Below are 7,283 nucleotides of genomic sequence, written 5' to 3'. Positions count from 1 at the left end.
CTAGGCCACCAATAATAATCTTTAAGATCCTGGTACATCTTATCCGCTCCAGGGTGGATAGAGTACCGTGACTTGTGAGCTTCATCGAAAATAACCTTCCTTAAACCACCAAACAAAGGAACCCAAATCCTTTTCTCAAAACACAACGTTCCTTCCCTGTTTGGTACCAATATCTTCTCCATCCCACGGAGATACTCTTCTGCAAGGTTTCTCTCCTTGATAGCTTCTTTCTGCGCGGCACGAATGCCCAAAGAAAGATCGGTCTGAATAATCATTTCCAAAGCCCTAACCCTTATGGGCTTGATCCTCTCTTTACGACTTAGGGCATCGGCGACCACATTCGCCTTCCCTGGGTGATACTTTATCTCACAGTCGTAGTCGTTCAACAGCTCGACCCATCGTCTTTGACTCATGTTCAACTCCTTCTGGTTGAATATGTGCTGGAGGCTCTTGTGATCGGTGAAAATCGTACACTTCGTACCATAAAGGTAGTGTCTCCAGATCTTCAAAGCAAAGACCACTGCGCCTAGCTCCAAATCATGAGTGGTATAGTTCTTTTCGTGCACTTTCAGTTGGCGTGACGCGTAGGCAATAACCTTTTGACGTTGCATCAACACACAACCCAATCCTTGACGCGAAGCGTCGCAATATACCACAAAATCATCAGTACCTTCTGGTAGAGCTAAAATTGGCGCGTTACAAAGCTTATCTTTCAATATCTGAAATGCTTCCACCTGTTTAATTCCCCAATCAAACTTCTTATCCTTCTGCGTGAGGAGTGTCAATGGTTGGGCGATCTTTGAAAAGTTCTCGATGAACCTCCGGTAATAGCCAGCCAAACCCAAGAATTGCCGAATCTCGGTTGGCGTCTTTGGCGTTTCCCAATCCTTGATCGCCTCGATCTTGGTGGGATCCACGTGGATTCCATCTCCATTCACCACGTGCCCAAGGAATTGCACTTCTCGTAGCCAAAACTCGCACTTAGAGAATTTGGCGTACAACTGTTTTTTCTTTAGCAGCTCCGGAATGGCTCTAAGATGCTGCTCGTGCTCAGCCTTCGTATTTGAATAAATCAAAATATCATCGATGAACACAATCACGAACTTATCCAAGTACGGCTTGCAAACTCGATTCATCAAATCCATGAACACTGCAGGTGCGTTTGTCAAACCAAACGGCATAACGAGAAACTCGTAGTGTCCATATCGAGTTCTGAAGGCTGTCTTTGGGATACTCTCCTCCTGTATCCGTAGCTGATGGTATCCAGATCGAAGATCGATCTTTGAGTAAAAGCTTGAACCTTGAAGCTGGTCGAATAGATCATCGATTCTTGGCAGGGGATACCTATTCTTGATCGTTAGCTTGTTCAACTCTCTGTAGTCAATGCACATACGGAAACTACCGTCCTTCTTCTTGACAAACAAAACTGGAGCTCCCCAAGGCGAGAAGCTTGGTCGGATAAATCCCTTATCGAGCAACTCCTGAAGTTGTGTTGACAGTTCTTGCATCTCAGACGGAGCAAGTCTGTAAGGTGCTTTAGCCACAGGCGCGGCGCCTGGAACTAAGTCAATGCGAAACTCCACTTGCCTTTGAGACGGCAATCCAGGCAAGTCTTCAGGAAAGACTTCTGGATATTCCCTTACGACAGGGATGTCTTCGATCTTCGGCTCAGCAGCCTTTTTATCCACAATGTGTGCTAGAAAAGCAACACATCCCTTCTGCAAACACTTTCTCGCTTTCAGGCATCTAATCATCCTTAACGGCGTCTCACGCTTCTCCCCATGAACAACAATGGTCTCACCATCATCGGTCGGGATACGAATAATCTTCTCATGACAAACTATCTCGGCCTTGTTACTTGCTAACCAATCCATCCCTACTACCACGTCGAAGCTTCCCAACTGGACTGGTAGTAGATCCAGAGCGAACTCACGCTCTCCCAATTCGATCACGCAACCTCGAATCACCTCGTTAGCCTCTACTAACTTCCCATTCGCTAATTCGATCGAGTATGGAATCTCTAATTTACTAGCGGCTAAACCAAGCATATTCTTAAATTCTAGCGATACGAAGCTATAATCGGCACCAGTATCAAACAAAACGGATGCATAGCGTTGGTTTACAGGGAACGTACCAGTGACAACATTGGGATCCTTGCGCGCTTCCCTTGCTTCTATGTTGAAAACTCTTCCGCGGGCTTGGTTTAATTCTGGGCAATTCCTTTTGTAATGCCCAACATCACCGCAGTTAAAACATCCGGGCCTCTGCCCGTTCCCACCATTGTTTCCCGCTTGGTTTTTTCCCTGATTTCGATTCATGGCGCCCGCTTGGTTAGCATGATTGGCACGGTTTCCATCACCTCCCTGGTTTCCTTGTGGGCGGTTCCCAGCACCACCACGGTTGTTCCTATTCCCATATCCTCCTTGGCCTCCCCGGCCAGCAGTGGCCCAACAAGTCTCCTTCAGGTGGCCAGCCTTCCCACATGCTTCACAAACCTTTAACCCACAACGACCAGAGTGATGTCGTTGGCATGAGTTGCACTTGGGTTGTGCACCCATATATCCCTTACTTTTCTTTCTCCCACCAGCTGTATCTTGAGCTGGCGCATTCGATTCCCCTTTCTTAACCACCATCCCTGTGCCCTGCTTGAAATTTGAAAACTTTCGTTTATTCCCACCTGACGACTCCACATGATTCTCCTTCTTCTTGGGCTCATTTTCATCAAACTTGTTCAACCGAATTGCCTCTTCGGTGAGAGCCACACTCAAATCAATGGCTTCTGTGATAGTTGCAGGTTTGGAGGAGGTCACCATACTGATGATTTGAGGAGCTAATCCCCATATGAAGCGTTCAATCCTTTTGAACTCCGGTGTGACCATGTAGGGTACCACATGCGACAAGTCGTGGAACCTCTGAACATACTCTGCTATCTTAGGACCTTCCATTTTTAGATGCCAGAACTCGGTCTCCAATCTCTGGATTTCGGCGCGAGAACAGTACTTCTTGCGCATGAGTTCTTTCAGCTCGGTCCACGTCAGTGCGTAAGCAGCAGCTTCGCCAAGTGTTTGGACTTGTAGATTCCACCAGGATAGGGCTCCATCCAAAAATAGCCCTGAGATGTAAGTGACTTGTTGATCCAGCGCGCATTTGCTCATGCGAAGTACGGATTCGGTTTTCTCAGCCCAGCGAACGAAGGAGACAGCACCTCCTGTGCCGTCGAAGTTTACTGGCTTACAGGCCAGGAATTGTTTGTAGGTGCACCCATGAGATGGATTGTTGTTGTTGCCCGTGTTGCCAGAGTTGCTTCCACTCATTCCTCCTTGAGAGGCAGCATATTGAGCAATAGCAGCAGCAATGACTTGCTGTAGTTCGTCCTGAGTAGTAGGCATTGGCTGAGGTTGACGTCTTGGCGGCATCTTCTAAAGATGTGTACGTCGGTCAGGCCATAGTAAGCATACGTATATAGTAATAGTAATAGCACATAACATCTCATGTTATCGATATATCACACACAACATCCCATGTTACGATCATTATACACACAACATCCCATGTCACAAATATTATACACACAACATCCCATGTCCCAACATCCCATGTCACAAAAATATAAATAGGCAATCAAGTGAATCAGATATGGTAAGAATACTGCGATTGCCACATATATCGAGACCACAATGTAGTAAGTGTATCAGTACATCACTGTGTCATATAATCATCAATCAATTAGGGGCTACATCACCCCTGTCCAAAAACTATATCATGTCAGTGTCAAATACATCAAGTACATCAAATAAGTATCAACAAAAGTCAGTATCATCAGATGGTCTCCAAAATGTTGTGCAGTCACAATCGCTGTCGTCTCACCAACGTCTACCTATACAGCACTGATGAGCTCTAAGCGGATGGCGGGGGAGGAGGGGGAAAGTGAGGGTAAAGCAAGCGGCGTAACAGAAGCCAATCCTCCTCCATAGCCTGCTGAGTGCGAATAACAGAAGCAACCTGCTGCTCTAGTGTAAAAAGACGAGCAGCAAAATCTGGGGGTAATGATCGACATGGCTGAAGAGGGGAGTGTATCTGACCATGGCATGGACATGGTGGCAGCTGAGCTCTCTCGAGCTCCTGGAGACGCTGCGTGTGCGACTCATGCTGATGAACGAAGGACATCAAAACGTCCTCTATAGTGTGTCCAACATGAAACGAATGGTATGGGTCAGTAGGTGGCATGACTGGTGGTGTCGACCAGAGCAAAGGCTCACTGGTGGGGTCAAACGGTGCCACATGAAATGGTGAAGTAGAGGGTGGGACAGATGACATCTGAGGCATGAAGGGAATAGACATCGGTACGTGCCCAAAAGGATGGGCTAAAGAGCCCTCTCCAGGCCTCGCTGGAGGTACGAACTGAGGAACCTGAAAAGTAAAATCAACAGGTCGTGTAACAGGGATCTGAGGGGGCAAAGGTGGGACGTCCTCATCAGCAGGTATCCAACCCTGATGAGCATCCTCATCGGGTGGATCCATGTGGTCAGCAAATAGTGCGTGCTCAGGCTCGAGTGGAATGGGATCAAATGGAGGAACAATGACAGGGTCAACTGGTGCAACAGGATGGTCGACCGGTATATCAGCAACAAAAAGTGGATCAACAACAGGATCGATAGCAACAACATGATCACCCTCCAGATGATCATCAACGGGCGGGTCAGCCAGAACGGGCTCAACTGGGATGCCAGCATGTACGGGGTCATGCTCGGGCATAGGATCTAGAGCAGGTGCCTGCTCAGGAGCCAAGGCAGGCTCATGGTCATCAAAAGCCATATCAAAGTCGAACTCAGGATCAATAGGGTCAACTGGATCAACGGGGTCCTCCATGGGCTGGTCCATCGGGATAAACTCAATGTCGTGATCCGGGTCGAATCCCGGAGGGAAAATGGGATCAGAATCCTCTATGTCGTCATGCTCAAATGCAAAGCTCGGAATAGGTGCTGCTGAGGATGCCTGGTCAGGATCCGAGTCGTGTGCAAAGTGCTGTGCGCTCACCTCGTGAGAAGGTGCGGATGCCACAGACTCAAAGGAGTCTGGGACCGGTGAATGTGCGGGTGAGTCCTCAGCAGGGGCGTCAGCGATCATCAGAAGATCGCCAGCGGGAAGAAGGGCTGCATCCGGAATCTCATCCTCAAAAGGCTCGTCCTCAAACAAATCGATATCGCCGTCAGCCTCGGCGTCGAGTAGCAAGTCATATGCGGGATAGACGGCTAAAGGAATAGGAGCTGGTATCACAACTAGGGGTAAGTACTCAGCAGGAGGGTCATCAATAGGCTCATCAGCGCCATCGGGCAGAGCGAAGGGCTGGAAGTCATCGTCATCAGTGCTCGTGTAATCGGAGGTATGCACCTCGTGCTCTGAGGATATAATGTCGTCAGATACTATGGGTAAAGGTCCGGTGGTATCCGAATCACATACGTATAAACATGTCGCATGGCACGGGTGACTCATGATGTCAGTAACATAAACACAATTATGCACATACAATCACATAAGTTACCAAATAATAATCACATAATCCTCCTAGTCCCACCAGCCTATTTTTCCCAGCCTCCCAGACTGCTCTTCCTAGTCCCACTAGCCTCCCAGTCTCTCAGACTGACTCCCTAGTCCCACTAGTCAATTCTCCCAGCCTCCCAGACTGACTCCCTAGTCCCACTAGACAACTACCTCGATCCATTGGACCGAGCCTCGGCCTCCCAGACCGAGCCTCAGCCTCCCAGACTGAGCCTAAAAATAATAAATAAAATGCGCTCAACATTTGTTTATAAAAAGGTTTTGGATCTGGACTTAAGTGGTATGCAGTAAAATGTTTTCGTGAGAGCCCTAGTGATCATAGTCTAGACTCGAGAAGGAATCCTAGTTCGCTATGATCAGAGCTCTGATACCAAGCTGTCACACCCTGGCTTTGCGGAAGCGTGGTTAATTTGGTGTGACTTCTTAATACCATAGCTTAATCATAACAAAGTTATATGAATTAAAAATATGCAAGATCATCCATTAAAATAAAAATATCAAAACATTGTCTTAACGGGTTAACACCCTATCAACCACAAACTTGTCCCACAAACATTACAACCCTAAACATAACATAACATAACATGATTCGAGGACTGTGACTTGTCCAGGAAAGAGTCACATTCCCCAAACCCTGGATGACCTCGGTGACTAATGCAGCGGAAAACATGCCATACCGTGCCAGATCTTTAATTCCCTGAAATACATGTAAGTTGAAAAATCAACAATAATGTTGAGCGAGTTCATGCGAAAGTGAGTAAATAAACCTTTGTATTTATCAAAAACCCTGGTATGTAGCAAATAAGGAAAAAGAGATCACCAATGGTTTGCAAGGCCATTGATATGTGTGAAATGCAAGTAGGAAGGCTCAAACCTAGCAAATTTATGCGTCGGGAACAAAGTCATCCCAAGGTCCGTTATGCTGGACCTGGGACTGGGCTCGCTACACCCAAATAGATCTACCGCTCCTGCCCCTCGGTCCTACCCTGAGGATTAATGACCTCAAGTTTCCGCTTACCCATTCACATGATCTAAAAGTAACCCTCCTTACGCTAACCATACCATGTATAAAGTAATCATAACCATTGTAACATGTATTTCACCCCCGCAGTTTAGAAAACTGAAAACAGTTAAGAGAAAAGGGGGACATGAACTCACAGTCAGTGCGTCGCTATACCAAGTACTCCGAATGTCAGGCAGCTGTGCAACGACCTACATGTGCTAATTCTATTAGACGGATGGCCGTGCCTTAGCTTTATAGTTTAAGTTTTGGGAAACAGTTAGACAACCGTTCCTTGTATATACTTGGTAATTAATTTCCTTCCCAAGGATGGGGGATTTAATACATGTGTATTCGTATCATCTCATTAAGTCCCACTTAATATATTTTTACTTCTCATTCCAAAATATAAATATTTTTCTCAAAAAAATATTATATTTTCTCTTCACTTATTACTTTCCAAAATAATACGTTGACAAATACGTGTTCATGAGTATTTCCGTATAAAGCGTAAGTTACGCTTTAACGATTAAGTGGTAATAATAATTACCGGTGTAACTTATATGTTCGTCGTGTAAGCGTTTGTATTATTTTGGGTCTTGTTATCGTTCGAAATATTATTTTTACTCTAAAAATAATATTTATATATTTTCACAAAATAATCATAAACAGTGTGGTGAAAAATATATTTATCGAATAAATATTTATCACGTTTAGTTTTTGT

Source organism: Helianthus annuus, chromosome 9, assembly GCF_002127325.2.
Source record: "Helianthus annuus cultivar XRQ/B chromosome 9, HanXRQr2.0-SUNRISE, whole genome shotgun sequence".
Classification (NCBI taxonomy): Eukaryota; Viridiplantae; Streptophyta; class Magnoliopsida; order Asterales; family Asteraceae; genus Helianthus; species Helianthus annuus.
The sequence above is the reverse complement of the archived record's forward strand: the minus strand, read 5'-3'. Positions refer to the sequence as shown.